The sequence below is a fragment of the Schistocerca serialis genome, chromosome 3 (assembly GCF_023864345.2).
Source record: "Schistocerca serialis cubense isolate TAMUIC-IGC-003099 chromosome 3, iqSchSeri2.2, whole genome shotgun sequence".
NCBI classification, from domain to species: Eukaryota; Metazoa; Arthropoda; class Insecta; order Orthoptera; family Acrididae; genus Schistocerca; species Schistocerca serialis.
Window position 1 is genome coordinate 652,992,336 of NC_064640.1, and position 21,430 is coordinate 653,013,765.

Genomic DNA, 21,430 nt, shown 5'->3' on the forward strand with positions numbered 1-21,430 from the left:
CTATGTGGCCAGCTTCCCTCTGTCAAAAAGTAAAGCAAATGCTCCCCATTATGCTTATTCCTCTTGTCATTTTTCAATCAGTGACGCCACTTGCTTCCCCTCTGTCTTCTGTACTTGTGTTTTATGGTGTTCCTCTCTCTCCTCGACCTCTTCTCCCATAATCTTAGCTGATAGCGCTCATAGTTTAAATGTTACTGCCTGTAACAAGTTTATTGTTGTACTTGTTAGGAACGAGTATAAACTGTGTTTTTTCCAGCGCTACTTACGTCATATTAATCTCTAAATATTGTATTCTTTGTGATATAAAACTTGCAAAATGTTTGTCGTAGCGAACGTGATACTGAATAACGTTCCAGTCACACTGATGTGACCACCATATATCTTCGACGTCAACATTCATTAACAGCTCATAGGTGGCAGCACTAGCAGTGGGGGATATGTAAAGGGCGTCAGGGAGGTGTGGAAAACAGCGCAGTCGTCGTTGTAATGCGGAAACGGAGAGATTTATCTGATATGCAAAATATGGAATGATCACTGGCTTTCGGGCCAAGGTTGGAAGCATTTTCGAATCGGCTAAGTGTGTAAATTGTTTGCTTGCCGCTATGGTTAAGGCATACCGTTCATGGTAAAATGGCGCTCTCTGAAACCGGCACCGAGGCAATTGTGGTGCACCATGACAGGGATGAACGACGACTGTGGAAACGTGTACAGGCGAACAGACGTACAACTGTTGAGCAACTGACCGCAAAGATGACCAAGGGGCTACCAACAGTGTCTCCTCAACGCCCGTTCAGCTAATGTTGCTGCATATGGGGCTACTCAGAACGTGCTCCATCGGACAGATGGCCGTTGCCACGTCTGAAAGCAAAGGGATCCAGGTCGGAAGAGGAAGCGTTATAATCAGTGGGATGTTTTCGTGAGCTTCTCATTCTGGAGGACACAGTGGATCAACACAAGCATACATCTATCCTTGGGGATCATGCAGTTTGTTTTTCCTTGGCTCGATGGCATCCACCAGCAGGACAGTGCAACGTGTTACGCTTCGCAGTGTACATGCGCGGTTCAGAGAGCAACAGGGCGAGTTTTCCATACTACCCTGGCCACCGAACTCCCCGTATTTGAACCAAATCGGGAATCTGTAGGGCCACCTTGATCGAGCTATTCGCTCTCAGTCGAAATACCTAACGCAGCTGGGCACGGCACTGTAGTCTGAATGGCTCCAGATCCCTGTCGGTACCTTCCAGAACCTCACTGACTCTCTTCCTGCACGCCTCGCAGCGGTCTGCGCTGCAAAAGGCTTCCGACTGGTGGTTACGTTAATGTGACTGGAATGTGCATGTGAGTGTAGATTTGAGAGGGGGTCTGGTCTTCCCATGTTAAATAAATCAATAAATGCATAAATAAATTTCCATGTAGTACAGAAGTCTCAGTCATCGACTGAACGACGAAGTTGGAAATCAGTACAGAAAGTTATGTTTTGCTAACACCCTGTATTTAGTTATGGCTTTATTGGTGTTCTTGGATGCATCAGCGGTGAACTTTAAAGTCCGTTGGGGATTAAATGATATCCGATGAAAGTTCTTCAACGTGTAAAGCATGTATAAATTCATGTAGCAGGCAAAAAGAACGTCAAATTCTCTGCAGTGGGCAACCACTCATCAAAGAATGTCCTACTTCGATGAATGTAGCTAAATGTGACAACTTCCAGGAACTCTTACTTTCTGAAAAAAGAATATTGTCAGAATTAAGCGCTCTATGGAAACAGCAACACCAACAGCGATTAGTGAACTCGTGACGACACGTGGATCTTTGGCAGTACGGAAGTCACACTGTCTACCTTGCGCAAAGTGACATTGATTATCTGAGGTATGAATGAGCTGTTAGTTGTGCACCTGCTTGTACTTTAAAGACATACCGGACAGTTCTATCCGGATACGATTAAAAACCAGTACCTACCGCAATATTAACAAAGTAAAGCCGGCGGCTGTGGCCGAGCGGTTCTAGGCGCTTCAGTCCGGAAGCGCGCTGCCGCTACGGTCCCAGGTTCGAATCCTGCCTCGGGTATGGATGTGTATGATGTCCTTAGGTTATTTAGATTTACGTAGTTCCAAGTCTAGGGGGCTGATGACATCAGATGTTAAATCCCATACTACTCAATGCCATTTGAACCATTTTTGAACGGAGTAAAGTTTTCGTGCCTCACACAGTCTCGCACAATGCACCGATCGTCATCGCTGAATAGGCATGAACAGACGTGAAATATCATATTTTTGGTAGGTATACCAACTTAACAATACGCCTAACTGAAATCTAATGACGAAAATTTCTGTACTAGACTCGGACTTCTATTCAGCAACTGTTGGGCTTGTTACCAAACCACGAGAGATCTTAAATATGATTTCATTCACGAACAACAAAGTATACTCATGTTTAAACTTGGAATGACTTGATTAAAGTTCTGTGTTGGACGGGGATTCGAACAGAGCACCTAATCGGATTGTTGACTACAGAAATCAGATGACGGCCATCGATTTGTTTCACCAGTAACGAGATAAATGGAACTATTTAGTCTCATCATATGATGAGACTAAATAGCTTTCCCTTGCCGAAAGTGGCATACAGCACCTGTCGCTGTTGTTTTCTAGCCGTCAATTGTTGTTAAACATCGGTTTAGCTCATCAGTAGTGAGATGTGCATATATTTGAACCAGAAATAATGTATCAAAATGATCTGTAATGGGTCGTTCATATGGTCGTTGCTGGCTACACACAAAGAGACGTTAACGATCGAATACTTCTTCACCAATAGCTAAGAGTTGTTTGCTTGAACCATTAATGAGGGGGGGAGGACTTTGTTTCAGACTGGAAGCCGAAACCAGCACTTATCGTTACCGTTCACAACGCACACGGAGACGTTAATTCTCATAATTATTTCCATCATTACCTGGGCGCGATCTGCTACCGCCTGAAATGACATGTTTAAATGTTTACGCTGGATAGGATTCGATCCCAGACACGCACCTTTCGTGGAGACGTTGAGGACTTTGAAATCGTCGGTAAACAACGGAATGTACCATCGAGAAGAAGTCAAATAACTTTGGAAAGGGAAATCTGAGTTCGAGGTCCAGTCCATCACAATATTTTCAACATCTCGAGTTCAAATATGATGACAAATAAGTGCCCAGTGACTGTACGTGGCGTTTGGTTCGTTAACTGAAATATAATTTCGAGTGTAAGAAATGTGAATAGTAACAGAGTTTTACTTGTCGTAACATCCGCCTTTGTCATACCCAACCTCAACCAACTCTCGTCAAGATGGTATCAGTGGGACTTAAAAACAATAAGAAAACATTTTAAGTGCACTGGAGCTACTTTGAAAGCGTTATTAAACCTTTCCAGTAGACTACAAGATGAAATGAAATTACAGTTAGGATTGTGCACTGTGTCAGATGCGGCCATAAGTACTGTAGTATTTAACGTAGCAGTCTTTTCTAACAATTACACTTCGACAATTCTTATATGAACGTTCTGATAGCCTGGAGACATTGTCAGAATAAATCGACAGGAAGAAAAATGCGACAACTGCGAAGAAATGAAGAAGAATTACATCCCACAACCACCAAGGTGAACCTCTTACTCTTAGTTCGGTTTGCCTCTGTCTTAAGCCGTCTGAAAATTCAAAGCTTTTTTATCAGGCGATTTCCGCTTTTATTGACAGCGTATCACCAACAGTTTTACTGTAATCATTACGAGTAGATGTTATTGTTCGTTCCTATGGTTTTGATAGACTGAATGGCAGTTTTTCTTAAGAATGAAATATTCAAGAACTTACTGCCAGCTGCGAGCGTTTTGTGTTCTCTGTTCTACATGCTAAGCACAAATGCATCTCCCCTTATGTCAGCAGAAGCTGGAACTAGTTTCATTGTCTTCACGGTTTGTTGAGTCTGATTTTTCCGTTACTGCAAACGATTTCCTCGGAGAGTTTGCTTTTTTTATCTGAAACTTTTTTATTTGCAGCTTATCAAAGTCATTAGTAAATGTTCGCAGTCATCTGTTCCCTTTGTGTCAGAGGTGGAACAAATAAAATCATTACTAAAGAAAACTGTTTGTAAGTACATAAAATGCTTAAAAATTTGTTTACTCATAATAGTAATAGCTTCTGATAAAGCCAAAAAAGCGTTATCACTTCCGAAGAATGAGTTTTTTTAGCTTGCAGCACATTGAAGACAGAAAAACAAAAATACATACGACATCTGTTGTAGAGAAGGGACGCCCGATAATTCTCTACGCTCTTTTATTTACGATGTCCGAGACACAGAAGATGCATTTGTATATTATTCATAGCTATGGTTTGGACCTAGATCATCGTTACAGTAATGGTAGTAAAACTCAGTGTCCTATACTTCAGGCATTGTGGCCCCCAGTGTCCTCTCCCAACCTATATTTAGTGCCCCTAGTTCTAAATTTGAAAAATTCAAGAAACTGCGGTTTTACAGCTTTGTTATAACTCACATTTTTCTGAAACTACCGACACATTCTTTTTTTACAAGTACACTTTTTGACTGATTTATGAGTAACATCAAATAATATGTTAACTGGGTTTCTTTTTGGGTCTACTCTCACTGCCAGATTTACATACTTCCGTGGTAGCCTCTGCAATACTTCTTGGGCATGACAAAATTTGACATAGATACAGACCATATCGAGGTCGAAAGTCTTACTAAGGCGTGGAGTTTTAAGGCTGCTCATCTAACGGATAGATTTGTTCTGTCAAAGTTGACTTCCGTTGTAAAGTTATCAAGATAAATCGTAATTCGTTTGTATTAGGAGAATGGATAATTTGACAGCGCTTCTCATCGGTTTTCTGAACATAAAATACATAAGAGGTAAATTAGTCATCAACATTACACTCTGTCACATGAACAAAAACAATTTTACGATGCTCACGAATTTTTTGGATTCCACAACTGTAGAAATTTACTACTTCAGAGATAAAGATGCCACTAGTCTCAGTATAAAGTGAATTTTCGTCTTGAATGAAATTTTCTTGATGATGTTTCGATAACGAACGAGAAAGGTGAACATTTAAGGGTGCAAGATAACAAGAATACGTGAAGTAAGGATGGCTTTCCAGCCTAGCTCCTGCATAAGTTCTTCTGTGAAACCAGCGGAGTGCTGATGGGCGTTCTCCTACAGTATCAAAACTTTATGCAATTTCCTTGGTTGTTTTTCTTAAATGTCGGCCGCAAGGAGTCTCAATTTCAGGCAACAGTTCCAACTGCAATGGGCACACTCCTGGGATACAGCTAGTAGCACAGAACACCTTCTTTGTCCCACAAGATGCATAACATAATGTATTGTGGCCTCATACTTGTCTTTGCTTCAGATATTTTTTGTTAGCTCCATCATTACTCTCCTTTTATGAAATTTACTCGTGGAGGTACAAATCCCCATCCCGCTCTCTTGATTTAGGTTTCGCGTTACGTCCTTAAATAGATTAAGGCAAATACTGGGATCTTTTCTTTGTAAAGACACACAAAATTTCCTTTTACATCTATCCCAATGTTAGCTTCTGCTTTGTCTCTATGTCCTGGTCCTAGACGGGACTTTCTTTTGCATAATTTTCGACTGAATGCAAGCATCTCACGAAGGTTAAAATGGTCGTATTCATCACATTTCAAAATAATCGTGGTCCGCCCCGATAGCTGAGTGGTCAGCGTGACGGATTGTCGTCCTACGGTCGGGTTCGATTCCCGGCTGGGTCGGGGATTTTCTCCGCTCAGGGACTGGGTGTTGTGTTGTCTTCATCATAATTTCATCCCCATGCGGCGCGCTGGTCGCTCAAGGTGGCACGAATGTAATAAGACCTGCACCAAGGCGGCCGGACCTACCCCGCGAGGGGCCTCCCGGCCAATGACGCCAAACGCTCATTTCCATAATAGTCGTGTTCACTATTCTGGACCATAGTGGTAAACCGTAAAAACGCCTTTCGCCTTTCATCATGCCTCGTTGGTCTTATTGAATGTGGCCAATAACGCACCTCCAAACGAAAAAAGAGAATCAGATCTCTCACATACTAGGCATTTTTCAGTTTCACGCTCTGTTTTCCAAATTTAAGCAACGTTCCTCGTAACCAACAAATATACAACGTACTAGACATTTTTCAGTTTCACGCTCTGTTATCCAAAGTTAAGCAACGTTCCTCGTAACCAACAAATATTCAACATTCAATAAATCACCACAATAAAAATTCCAGAATTTAAAATAAAAATTGCTAATTGATAAATATACTTACAGCAACCTGAGTGACAACACACCAAAAAGAAACTCCCCTAACTTATGCACCAACCAACTTCTTTCAGGCAAATTTTGCTTGTAATGTTAGGTTACATATTTCAATATTCATCACGTCATATGCTGCATAAGCAATAATCACAACGCTGTTGCCTATCCAATTATTTCAAACCAAAAGCGATTTAGGCAAGTAAATGGAGGCGCGCGATATATCGGCTTTCCAGTTACAAAACACAACATTTACCACTAGAGGACGAATACTTACAACATCGCATTATTTCAAGTGGAAAACAACACCTCCTGCAGAAATTTCTGCATCCTACAATATAGCCAATTCGGACGTAAAACCATTATGGCAGTTTATGTCAGTGATTATTAAAACAAGTCGAAAACAAGATTTGGATAGCTGAACAAACTGATGAATGGTGATGCAGTCGAACAGGGAAATGAATATGTTCAGACTCCAGTCCACCTCCAGGAGGTCAGAATCCTCATCCAGTGTGGCACATTCTTCATTCCGGAAAAACCATAAGCTAGCAATAGGTAGAGTTCGGTTGTCTGTTGGAATGATTCTAGCTTATTATGCTCAAGGTCAGCTCCGTTCAGACTTCAAGCAACAATTTTTAACAGGCGGGAACAGACCACCTTCATATCTGATAACACCAGTTGAACAGGGTTGCATCATCGTACCAAATAAACATTAAACATCTTTTCCCACTGATACTAACTGTCGGAGAGTTGGTTTAAGGTGTGCCATGACAGAGGTGGAAGTCGCGGCAAGTACGATCTCTGTCAACATTCAGCTTTCTTCCTCTGACAATTTTTTTATTTAGTGAATCAGTCACCATATAACATCACAGGGCACTTGTTTCTTATCGTATTTCAACCACAGATGCCGAAAATGTTGATGCTGGACTTAGATTTGAACACAGATCTTCCATTCCACGGGATTTGTCCTTCGGAATAATGCAATTCCACCACTTTGTTGTTTCCTCAAGATTCCAAACTCCCCAACGTCTCCACAAAATTCCTGTGTCTGGGCCCGCACCCTGTTCCGGCATAAAATTTTTAATCACGTCTTTTCAAATTGTAACATGCGAGCACAGAACATCTGATAGAAAATAATTATGATATTTTACGTCTCTCTGAGCGTTATTATCAGTAACGACAAGTACTGGTTTCGACTCCCAGTATGACACACAATTTTCCTCGTTTCGTTTCAGGTACAAACACATGATCCTTGCTACAAATGAAAAAGAGTTACATAGTTAACGACTCTTTGTGTGAGTAGTAGAGAGAGGGGGCTCTGGGGACACTTTTGATATCAAATTGATATGTAAATTACTTAAATTGATCAATTAATTCCCCCCACTCCGACCACGCCCACCCACCCCCCGACCACGCCCTATGTCATGTGTTTTACTCAACCTGCACATGGGCCCCCGTCCCTCCCCCCACCCCTCTACCTTCCACAGTCTACCCTACTGGCGTGAATTTCGGATTATGGCGGAAATTTCTTCGTCCCAGGGCTGCGCTGACATCCCACCAGACCCCTCATCCAGGAATTGGTGGGAAATTAAAAAGGTGGTACCCTTCCTGGGACACGAACATAGGTCCTTCTGGATGGGAAGCCCAAGTCCACTCCCCTAACACAGTTATACCACCAGAGGCGCTTGGAACTGATTGGAAATTAGAAATGGCCGTGCCTTTTCTGGGGCTTGAACCCTTGTTCTGCTGGATGGAAAGCTGAAGTGTACCCCCCAACACATGGCAAATGGTTAATGCAGGAGAGAAAGGTTAGGTTAGTGTACTTTATTTATTTTGGTCAGGAAAATAAAGTAAAGATAGGTTCTAATTACATAATTAATCATTAAGGTTGGGCCTAATTACACAACTATACGCATAGCGCTACACAAGGATGGAATAAAATCGCAACACAGCTAAAAAACTGACGATAGCAATGAAACTCGAAACTAGTGACAGACTCACTCAAACTCTACCCTTCACCTACAAGCTAGCTGCAAAACGTCAGGGGTGTAAGGTACTATTTTTTTTTTTCTTTTTGGCTGGAAGTATGTTCAAGTGACGAGGTGCTGGTGTTGGACAGGGAGGAGTTTAAAAATTGTATTACCTATAAGCATACAGCTGAGGACAGTACGTATTGTTATTTGACATCAGAGTTCGCTACAGCCGCCTGCTCAAAAACCACCACGCAGCCCAGATAATTGAAGCCAATACATGGTACCCCACAACTGATGGAAAAACTGTGTCACAGTTCTAATTACACTTTCAAACTGTAGTGAAAAATACAGCACTCGTAATGAACAGGTCATAATGCAACACATGTACTGGGGAAAATCGTCGTAAAAGACTGCAGAGAGGGCGGTAGTTGTACGTGCGTTGTCACTGATAGGCGTCCACAAAGTGCTGAAAACCGAGGCCCTCTTCCTCATTCCTCTCCTCCCTCCTTCCATCCATCCTTCCACTAATGGGGGACACATACTTTTTCAAACGGCCAGCTGCTCTGCCGAATGCCTCGTGGCACGAGATGGCCGCTGTCCACCTTGAAGCGATAGTCCTTACCCAACACAAAAGCGTGTATAATCGGTTAAACAATAAGAGATGACCTCCTCAAGTGCAACTTGTTCGTCTAAAATATAGTGACACGACTCCCACACGCTGCTCCCTAGTCAGAGCATGGCTGTGTCCAGAGACCACCCACAGTAGACACACCCCACCATCACCCCCAGCAGCCCACCATTCTGCGATGAAGAACAATTGTATTTAATGTCAACAAAGTTCTTTCTTGGAATCTGTTAAACGCATTTCTCGGAAAGAAGGGAACCCTCTGGAAAAGAAATAAAATTTTGGAGAATGCTCCAGATGGCTTTTTGAAAAGTCAGCTGCTTGGAAAACAGAGCCACACACCGCAGTGTCTTCAGTACAATGCGCTCTTGCGAGAACACTGGTGGATGGTCAACGTTATCGATGCCGACAAAAGCTACGTATCCAATAGAGCGTGTCGCCAGCATCCTCACAACAAAATCCGTGATAAATGAGGGCTAACACGAGCGCAAGTTGTTTGTCTAAAGGAACAGCTGCGACCTCTTATGGAATTCGGCCACCACGCCGTTCTGAGCACTGCACTGTAACATCGCAGAATGTCATCGTTATTTCGCAATCAACAGAGTAAAGAAAAAGTGAGAACTTAAACTCCAAAGAAAAAGAAAAATCTATATCAAGTAATTTATGTATATGTGCATATCGCTATCCCATGACATTTGTCACCTCAGTGTATCTCCCTTTGTCGTTACTTAGGTGTAATTTCCTTCTTTTCTTTCTCTCTTAAAAGGTGTAGCTTTAAATGTTAATTATGCTCATTTACAGAACTATGAAACGCTAAACATTAAATATCGCAGATATTTCTGCTACTGAATTATGTCACTGTTACTTTCAACATTCCATATATAATGTGGAGTAGTTTTCAGTAACATATACTATCAGTGCTCCAGATGCGGAAGAGATATGTGTACTTTTTGTAAGAGTACATTGGGGACTCGTAACAAAGAAACAGTTGCCAGCGATAATCCTTCTATAAAAAGAAAAAATGTGATTCACGTTCCGTACGCAGAAGTGATCGTATGCATTTCCACAAATTTATGTTCTACACAGTGAAGGTAGTTTAAATTATATGTAAAATAGTTAAAATATATAAAGAAAGTAGAAAACATCTGCATTCATGTCAGAAACTAGTCCTACCAGTAGTTCTCAAAAAACAGGTAGTAAACCCGCTCTTGCGGAAGGCTACATTAAACACTGGAATATATTAACTTGTAGTATTGCAGGGCTGTGTCTTCAGTGATGACTATCACGAGGAACATCGATTTTCGATTTTCGTATCTGCGTAGTGAGCTGAAATTCGTCACTACACGAATTCTATGTTTTTCGGTGAATAAGTGCCAAAGTAATATTTTTTTCCCTCTTAAAAAGTTCCTTGTCTTTCACTTCTTTGGAAATGGACCTGCTGTTCTGGCAGTAGATTTTAAACTACTGGTTTTCATTTTGTCATTTTCGGTCAGCAGGAATTCACTAATATCTGAGTGTCATTGTGGGTCACGACGAAATCTCTTGACAGACACGGAACTGTTTAATTCTACGCATGTAGCGAACGGACGTACGCTGGCAGCAGAGATGTATGGTAGAGATAATGCGTTATCGTAATCGGCGGCGACTCATCAAATTTGGTTACAAAAATTTCGACAACACGTGTACAACTGTGTTGTGCGGAAATTCTGGTATAGTCGTCTGAGGTACCGGCATTTGCGGCTACTTGTTATTTGATATCTGTCAGCGTGGCGCTACAGAGGCTGTCAGCTGAGCCACAGACAACAGGGAGCGGACGGAACATGGATTTCCCCTCTGCGGCCGGAAACAGTTTAATGGGGTGCCTGATATGCAAATGTCCACCGCACTGAGAGTCAACTGGCACTTTGGTGTGTGGCACTGGTAGCAGCGGAGAGTCACAGTATGACGTTGCGAGCTGTTGTTGGAGGAACTAAATTCCAAAGCACTAAGTGTTAACTTACAAGTAATTTTAATCAAATTACAGTATTCAAGGTTTATTGGCGGCCACGACGAAGTCGCTGGACAGTCTGTACCGTTTTACCCATAAATCAGTCAATGAACTACCCTATGCCTCGTATGAGGGTTAAGGATATGCAATAGCGGCTCGTCCAACACCGGGGGAATAGTCTGCCAACACGAGTAACCTAACATGACTGACAGGTTTCATAGGATGGAGCTGAGAATCGGAGGTAACCTACACTTTGTTCAAAATTACGCTAGGACTGACACTTCGGCAGGAGCACATGGAGGTTTGTAGTAAAGTTATCACATCCTGCAGTTATCACGAACATAATGTATTTCATACAACTTGCTCTAACTCGTAAACTGTTCAGTGCACGAAAACAGAACTAGTATCAATGGCATATGGAAGAATTGTAGAACGTATTCATTCTAGTTTTATCTGTGGCATCAAATGCGTAAGACATGTGACATGACAGTTACATATTGCTGAGCGGCAGTTGATTATTATTATTAAGATGCTCATTTATTGGCTATTTTTGACGAGAATACAAGGCTTGCTAACTGAGGAAGAAAGCTTCAGATTATCTTGTTAAGAAGTGAGTCTGCCCGGGTGTTCGTCCTGTTGTCTGGCTTGGCCATAGGAGGTCAGTCACAGATGTTCTAGGGAAGAGAAGTAGGTCCCCAGGGCACTGCAGTTCGCAAAATCGGTTGCGATAAGCCCCTGCTCCACATTTTGACGGAAAATGCGGTTTTTTTGGGCACCTACCGATAAGCCACTGGAAGTCCTTATAGTATAATCGTGCATGATGAATTCACCTCCCTGTACGCAGATCTAAGAGCAGGAAAACAGTACTTCTCAGGCACTGCGAGGGAAACTGTCGCCTTTACCTCCAGATTTTGTTTATCGAATCAATTAAGTCTTTCCCGCCACCGAGTTTGAATACGAAGGGCTCGATCAATGCGTGGAACATGGCTGGCAGCTGATACAAACCTCTTTCATGTTAAGATGCATTCTGTAAGCCAAAAACAGGAAATTTTTACAGGGTTCTCCTGTGTTCACGTAAATAGAGCGGAATTCTCGCTGGTCGCTGTGACAATGTCTGCGTGTCCTCCCCTTCATGTAGAGTTTCTCAAAAAGTCGCGAGAGGAAACTTTCGGGCACTGGCCTTGGTGAAGCTATTTGAGGCACTTCCCATCCCACCGCGGAGGGTAAAAGTCTTCCAGTCTTGGCGCCAATTGGGACGCATGTCTCCCGAGTTTTGAGTAAGTATCACATTCCGCTTTAGCACTACCCACTTTCTGAATATCTCACAATTTGCGAGACTTGACATGAAACTTGAGTTTCCTGATTAACTGCAGTGTTTCTTGGGTTTGGACTCTACTTTGCATTTGCGAGATGCGCAGATCAGGAAAGCTTCTAGCGTTTCAAAAAATGGATCAAATGGCTCTGAGCACTATGGGACTTAACTTCTGAGGTCATCAGTCCCCTAGAACTTAGAACTACTTAAACCTAACTAACCTAAGGACAACACCCACACCCACGCCGAGGCAGGATCCGAACCTGCGACCGTAGCGGTCGCGCGGTTCCAGACTGTAGCGCCCAGAACCGCTCGGCCACTCTGGCCGACTCAAGCGTTTCCTCAGTAGTCTTGTAGTTGAGGTACCTCCCCAACGCGTTAGCGAAACGTTTATGATTAAAGCTGTGTTTCAATATTTCAGATGATTTTTGGGCTCGTTGTCTTGGAGCAGTTCCTCAGTCGACATGACGGGACTTTATATTCATTTCGTTGGAAACTTATTCTCTGTCAGTTTAAAGTGGTATTTGCCGAGATCTTGGAGTAAGTGACTTACTAACTTAGACTAAATTTAAATCTCAGAACAAAACTAATGTACTACAGTTGATCCTGATTAGGTGACCCTCTAAACACAAAAATAACTCCTGCAGTCATAATTTGTTTGTCTCAATGTGACTGTGTTTCAATAAAAAGCTGGTGCCAAAACTTTAGTTTGAATATTAACATGTAAGTATTTTTATCAGTGCTTATGAGTTACGATTTAGAAGCGTTGCACTGCACTCGTCACAGATCTGTTAAAAAGCTGGTCAGAGAGAGTAAGAAATATAGGCGGGCCAGTTTCAATACATGTCGGTAGTGATCCAGGATAATCATAACAACTATTTCTCATACGATACACGGGAAGTTTATCGAAGGGCGATTTCTAACGACAATGCTGAATTTTCAACACGTGGGAAACTTTTTTGTTGCTGAATTTAAGTAAATAAGTTGTGCGAAAGAGATCTCAAAAATACATTACATTTTCGTCTGATCCAAACCGTGAGTCTACCACAGAGCTGTATCAAGAAATTGTAATATGAGTTAAATGTAACATACAGTGCTCCACTCTCGCGACAAAAGCTCAGTGGCCGACAGTTGTGTTTCATTACGACAAAACGGTTGATAGTTTCATAATTAACTAATATTACATTTTCTAACATAACAAAAACCATTATTCATATATTAATCCTGGAGAGGAATTTATTGGTTTGGAAGAAAGAAGAATAGAGATGCAAAATACATTACCTCAATACTGCCGCAATATCGTTGCCGACAGTGAGCAGTGAGAGAGATTTCTTTTGTCTAGTAAAGATTTGAGATCCTGAAACGAACTCTATTCGGACTCAGTTGCTGATTACAGCCTTATCACTAATATTCAAAACTTCAAAACATAATTTTGGCACGTATATACTAAAACCACACGCTCTAAACACTCAACCGAATCAGCCTGTGCACCTTCCTTGTGGTGATAATGTACAAACTTTACTACTGATTTACTCTCGTCGGTATTCCTTATGCTTGAAGTGACACTACCACTGTCGTTGTTTAATGACGTGACCGTTTCCTCTGTTGAATTTTTAAAAGCAGATTAATCCTGCGATGATTTTTCTATGATATTCTGCGTACAATTGACGGTTTTCTTCCAGTTTTCATGGACGACATTCCGATCAGCTTCGTTAGTGAGTGCTTTGACTGTAGACGGGGTAATTTTGTTATTCCTGATTGATTTGGACACTTATTTACCTCATAAAGGTCAAATGGCAGTCATCAGGATGGCACTAAAATGAGTCTATGTCAGACGACACTGAAACCAGTCTCCATTTCCTGTTTCCGTTCTTTCGTAACAGGCGTCTTTTAAACAATAACACAATAGCCAGATATTTATATAGATCTAGACTAACTGTTGACGGTGTTCACACATTTGGTATTAGAGAGTGTGAGAACCACATAATACAGGGGTTCGACAAAAATATGAAAATACTAAGAGAAATGCATTCTTGAACATAAACGTAGATGCTAACCAAGCCTGTAGGTTGCCCTGTGTTACATTCATATGAACACGATCGGCAACTCTACAATGTACTCAATAAATTGTAAGACTCAGTTATGCTAAGCCAATTAGAATGCAAGCAAATAGTAGTTATCCAGTGCATGTTCTCGTTCAAATAACAATCTTACTTCAAGGTTACTAATAATGACATCCAGTATCAGGTAACACACTTGTGTTAATTACATCAAAGTCATCCCCCACTTCCCTTCCCCCTGGAGAATCACTGGCAACTGGATCAAGATCATCCAAGGAAACCCATGTGCTACCCCCCCACGTGGAGCAATTGTGTGAGCTATATTCAAGGTCCCCACCCCTCCCCTCCCCTCTCACCCTCTCTTCAACCACCCCATGGATCAATAAGATTCAAGCATCCCCTCCTCTCTCCTGCTTTTATGACGAGCAATTGAGCCGTTCGGTTCATTCTGACATTGAGCACCATAGGGATAAGATCACGGTGTGGCTATTTGTTAATACCAAATTAATTTTATTGCAAATACATTAAGTCATGTCGGTCGAGATCTAGGGTATGGGTATTTGTTAAAAACATTAATTTAATGACATCACAGCAAACTCTGATGGTTTACCGAATTCCGGCCAAAGATACAATATGCATAAGTATTAGCACAGCACTACAAAATACATGCCTACAGAAGTGAGCAATATCTCCGACCACTACCAGCAAGAAGTAAGTCCCCTGTTGGATAGAGCACACTTCAAACACCGCCATGTGGTGCATGGCCGCGACCGTGCACACTGCGTCCACCCATCTCCCAAGCAATGTTAGAGAAATTTGCAGTATTTTTAAGTGTAATCGCCTACTAGCTGACCGACCTGGTTGTGAGCGGAAAAGACACTGCTGCTAAATGAAGCATTTAGTGAGGAGTTCCCCATCCATGATATTGATATCAAACTGGTCGTAATCGGTCAGAGGAAATACGTGAGCGGTTATACAGATAAGCATCACCACCTTTCTCTCTGGACCAACCAGAAACAGCTCACCCAAATATCCTGCTTTTATAAAAAAAAACTAAAACTCCTCCTGCACAGGCCATGAAAGCTCAAAGGTACCAACTGGCCGCCGTGTCATTCCCAGTCCACAGGCGTCACTGGATGCGGATATGGAGGGGTATGTGGTCAGCACACCGCTCTCGCGGCCGTAGGTCAGTTTCCGAGACCGGAACCGCTACTTCTCAATCAAGCAGCTACTCAGTTTGCTTCACAAGGGCTGAGTGCACCCCGTTTGCCAACAGCGCTCGGCATACCGGATAGTTTGGATTTCTACAAAAGAAATCCAAATGCTAGCCCAGCCCGACAGCGCTTAAGTTCGGTGATCTGACGGGAACCGGTGTTACCACAGCGGCAAGGCCGTTGGCCCTGCTTTTATAAGCAGACAAAAAATGCGATGTCAGCGTCAGTTTTAGTCAGCCAAAGATTCCATGCAGAATAAAAAGTCGTATAACTTACCACAACACGATACAAACTACTGCATTAAGAGTGTGTTTTGGGACATTACTAGAAGACTGCAAAATAACTACAAGAGAAATCCGAGTAGGAGTGCCGTCATTCCTTCTGTGTTCATCACGTTAGTAAAGATAGTCTCGAATTTCAAACGTGGATAGGATTGGTGCCATGTTACGAAACTGCTACATCCCCCTACACGTCGACTGTACTGGGCATATTAGGAATAATTTAACGACAAATACAATTCTGCAAGCACATTAATGGTGGACTAGATCTCCCAGTCCTCCCAGGCAGAATAAAAAGACATGTAACACGATACAAACTCTCGCAAAATTATTGTATTACTTCACTATAAGTCTTCCAATAAAGCAAAGTCTTTAGTTAGCCTTCCCCACAATATTTTCTTTGCGTTACTTCCAATTTAAGTTGTTCGTAACTGTAATTCCTAGGTATTTAGTTAAATTTACGGCCTTTAGATTAGAGTGTTTTACCGTGTAACCGAAGTTTAACGAATTCCTTTTAGCATTCATGTGGATGACTTCATACTTTTCGTTATTTAGGGTCAACTGTCAATTTTCGCACCATTCAGATATCTTTTCTAAATCGTTTTGCAATTTCTTTTGATCTTCTGATGACTTTATTAGTCAATAAACGACAGCTTCATCTTCGAGGAACCTAAGACGGCTGCTCAGATTGTCTCGCAAATCGTTTATATAGATTAGAAACAGCAAAGGGCCTATAACACTACTTTTGGGAACGCCATAAATCACTCCTGTTTTACTCGATGACTTTCCGTCAATTACCACGAACTGTGACCTCACTGACAGGAAATCACAAATCCAGTCACATAACTGAGACGATTTTCCATAAGCACGCAATTTCACTACAAGCTGCTTGTGTGATACAGTGTCAAAAGCCTTCCGGAAATCCAGAAATACGGAATCGATCTGAAATCCCTTGTCAATAGTACTCAACACTCCATGCGAATGAAGATCTGATTGTGTTTCACAAGAACGATGTTTTCTAAACCCATGTTGACTGTGTGTCAGTAGACCGTTTTCATCGAGGTAATTCATAATGTTCGAACGCAAAATACGTTCCAGAATCCTGCTGCATATCGACGTTAACGATATGGACCTGTAATTAAGTGGATTACTCCTACAACCTTTCTTGAATATTGGTGTGACCTGTGCGACTTTCCAGTCTTTGGGTACGAGCCTTTCGTAGAGCGAATGGTTGCATATGATTGTTAAGAAATCTAGCAGTTCAACACAACCGTCCGTGCGAGCTGGCTGGTGCTCACTCCATAGCAGTGAGCTATCATGTGTCGCTTCAAGGTGGCTCCTTAACGCATTTCATGGAAAATTTATTTTTAAGACTGTTGTATTGATGAGAACTGACAATGAAACTCAACATAATGAGAAATTACAATGGTTGGTTGATTGATTTGTGTTTAGTCGGGGGGGAAGGGGGGGGGTGTTAAGGGGGGTGAGGCAAACAGCAAGCCCATCGTTCCCATCGGATTAGGGAAAGATGGGAAAGGAAGTTGGCTGTGCCCTTTCAAAGAAAGCATCCTACCATTTGCCTGAAGCGATTTAGGAAAATCACGGAAAACCTACAGCAGGATAGCCGGACGTGGGTTTAAGCCGTCGTCCACCCGAATGCGAGTCCATTGTGCTAACCACTGCGCCACCTCGCATGGTGAGAAGTGAAAAAGAAGTTCAGCATCCCTTTTAACATGTTAATGATGCAAAGAATGGGAGGTAGCTAAGGAAGAAACAAGGTATTTCATATTACTGTTGCAGCATTATGATGACTGCCGTTTTAGGAAGAAATTTAAATAGACAAATTTATATTTCGTTCCATTTTATTTAAGCGTTAAATATAAAACCATACAATGTCGATAAGTATTACTTATTTTGCTTTTCAATAGTGATCAATGTCTGGGGTCACTTTTAGAGTACCGGTAATGCTAATTCGAAGATAAGCTCTTACGCTGAAGTCTTCAAGTGGTCTTCTGTTGGTGGTTTCTTTCTCTTCACAGCGTAAAAAAGCAGCATGTGCATGTAAGTCTAAACATCGACGTAATCGTAGCTGCAGACTTGTAAAGTGAAAATTTTCATTGAGGAAACAGAAGTCTACGAGTCTAATTTTACTATTAAATCAATCACGCAAGCGTCACACAGTAAGTTATAGGTTCTTACTGTAGCCAAGTTTTCACACTGTCAGCATAACACGAAAATCAGTGGAACTGCGCAACCCCTTGCAGGCTGAAAAGCACTATGGTAACTGACTCTTTCTTTGAGTGCTCCTTCTGAAAACAAAAATATATTTTAATAGTGAAAATGTTGGGAAAAGTATTGAGATGTTTATTTCTCTGCTCCCATATGATGAAAACTTTCTTCAGTCACATTTCTTAAAAGCCTCTTTTTTTCGGTGTGTTCAAAGTTTTGAAACTCACTAATATAACATAAGGGTGTCAAGACACCATCGCATACAATAAACATGTAGGCTAGACATCCTGCACTGATACGTTGATGTTGATGTGTCCGGCGGCATTGAAATTCCCACCCCGACCATCAAGCTACTTTTCGTCTCTTTAAAAACAGCTACTCTTCATTTTATGGGAAGACACCACCCTAAAACTTCAATTTAAAAGGAAAAAAATTAAAGGGTACTTGACATCTGTAGAGTGTTTACTCTTAGTTCCACAACGTTTTGATGGTACTCGAATTACAAGAACGTCTAAGAAATCTTTGAAATAGAGACTGCATAAGGGGCTGTGGCATCGAAAGATGCCACAGACAATTTTCAAAAAATATCGTCACCATCAAACAGAATATCTTCACTCCGAACTTAGCATAAGCTCATATTGGGAAAAACAAGTTGTAATATTTGGAGGAAAACTGAAGCGAAACTATTGGCACCCAGTCGCTGGAAATGAATTACTTTGCCTGCTAACTGTGTAAATATTAACTTAGGGAATACACTGAAGTCCTGTTCAGTACAGTCAACAAGCTCCAAGGAAGAAGGTATTGACTTATAATCACAATGAAATATCCCTACCACTGCGCCTTCTCAAGAAGACTGTGACAGCTTTTTTATTCAGAAAATTCAACGAAAAGGTTACACTGATATTGAAATGAAAAGGAGGAGACTCATTGAAGCAGGAAAGGAAAACGTCAAGGTGCCGGTGATTTTAATGGGTATGTGTCTAGTAGTAATATTCACTTTAAAAAAAAAAAATTGAAATCCATTTTACCATTAGTTTGTTTTTCTAAGTTCAGTGCCAACTTCTTTTTCATAAATATCCACTAGTCTAAATGACATTTTTGCAGAAGTAGTCTTGATGTGTTTGCATACTTCTATGCATTAATATTATCTTAAATGTAATTTGTTTCTTTTATCATCATATTTACGTATCGATAACTTAAAAAAATTAAGGCTGAAATTTTAAATAAACAATGATGACTAATTATTAATATTTCTCATAAAATGAATGCACAGAACCGTTCATCTATGTCTTCTGATTGTACCAACAAAATCTAGCACGTAAAAACTGTAGCGTGAGGACAATCAAAATCAAATTAAAAATTCGAAACTCGAAAACCGATGATGTTATGGACTTAAAAACTTGCATATTGCTACAGCTTTACATAACAGACACGATTTTAAAATTTAGAGGCTATCAGTAAAGAAGAAGAAAAGCTAAATTTTTGAGTGGAGTCTTCCCAAAAGCACTGCGCCGTGTATACTATATGTTCGTATCTAAGGCTACGCCGAAATTAATTATAGTCATTCCTCTGAAGGCAGCACATTGTCTGCACTTGTCCTGCGCTACTAGTCGGCCGTGCTCCGCTAAGTAACGACGTGTGACCGTCCCCTATTACGGCGACATGGTGAACTCTCTTGCTCCCGTAGCCTCATCAGCAGGCTAGAAATTAGTTTTAGCATATGCTGAAAGGTTGCAAAACTGTGACCTGTCACCTTTTTATGACAATTTATTTCGTCTTTACTAGTTTTATGCTGGTCTGTTCTATCGGAGGGAGAAAGTATGAGTTTAATAGTATGTTATTTGCCTGCGTTTGCACTACAAAGATGTATTCGGTGTCTACCCATACAGATTTTGATTGTAATAACCTCTCAAGGCGAATGCTGCAAAAATTCCCTAGAAAAGGCCTGGCCTTTGATATATTCTTGCCAGTCTTCATTAAGGAATATTTTACAAATTTCAAGCGACATTTAACCTACTTCGTGTCGTTCCCAGGGAAGAGCACGAGGAGGTAGTTTCATTCTGTGCCGCCATAAAATGCATTTACAATATTTACAACTAATTTACGTTTCAAAATTTACAGATTTTTCATTGAATCTGACATTTTCTTCGTCATTGTAATTTCTGTGCGTAGGTCACACAAGTCAGAAACGATTTTAAGTTCCCATTAGTTTGGAGCATCTTTAAAGCATTTGCAATCGTTTCGTCAGTCCTCGTTGCTGACCATTCTTCTTGTTTTCCCAGCAAAGTTTAAAATTAGTCGGTCAAACTAGGGGTAATGGTGCACTGCATCTTCTCGAAGATTTTTCACTAATGAGTAAGCAATCAGATGAACTTTTGATATCAATGAATTTATTCTTCCGTTCAATCTCTCTGAGAGCTTATTAGTGTGATGGCACCTTTCACTGCAATTCCACATCTCTCTATATTCGTTATCGAGCCACTGGTCCAAAAAATCGTCATAAAGGTCCTGAAGCTTCTGGTTTCTAGGCGTGCTCTTCTGAACACACAGCCAACGATCATCCAACATTTCCAAGGGAAGATGTGCTAGAGCGGAATACATTCTTATGTGACAGCGTATTCCCTCGTTTTCCTTATAGGCTCGAAAGAGGCCGCAACACTGAACTTCTTTTCACAAGCATTGAATAAAATCATAACTGCAACCAGTAATCTCTGTTCCAGGAAACAAACTGTTAGCTACTTGGACGATGGCAATTTCGAAGTCCATCATCAAAGATGCAGAGCTCTATCCAGGCACATTAATTTTAATAGCTTTAAAAAAACTTTCATAAGTTTCTCGTTTTTTTATTTGGCAGCCAAGCGCCAGCAACTGGAATGGTGTCTGTTTCCTCCCAGGATCTACTGAGGTCGCCGTAGCGTATAAACAACTGTCCAGACTGGTTGCTGGAACTCTTGAACTTTCCATTCACAAAGAATGATTCACAATTTGATAAACACGGTTCGCTTTGCGCTGGTAAACACCAGTATTCTGTCGTTCGGTTCCCTGTTATCGTTTACATGAAAGATTGTTTCGCACTTCTGTGTGATGGTAACAATGTTATTAAGTCGGTGCCTCGTTTGAAGAGCTGCCCTCCTTCTTCAACGTAAACTGGCTGATCTGTAGCGTCTGTTTCTTTTGCTCGCTTCTTTGCGCAGGCAAAACGTTTTCACATTTCATTTGCTGCCTCATTTGGAATGCAAACATGGTTACCTTCCCCCAAAAGAGTGTTATTTTTCGTGGATAGCCTTCATGTCCATTTATTCCTCTTAAAGATTACACAGCGGCAGTAAGTCACTTCTTGTTTCTTTGTACAGTCCACTGTATACTGACGCCCGTTGTAAATTAGTGGTCTCGGGGAAGTCCATTATCTCAGCACTAAAACATGGAACACTACTTGCCTGTTAGAGGTCAACTGCAGAGCTGAACTCCGGA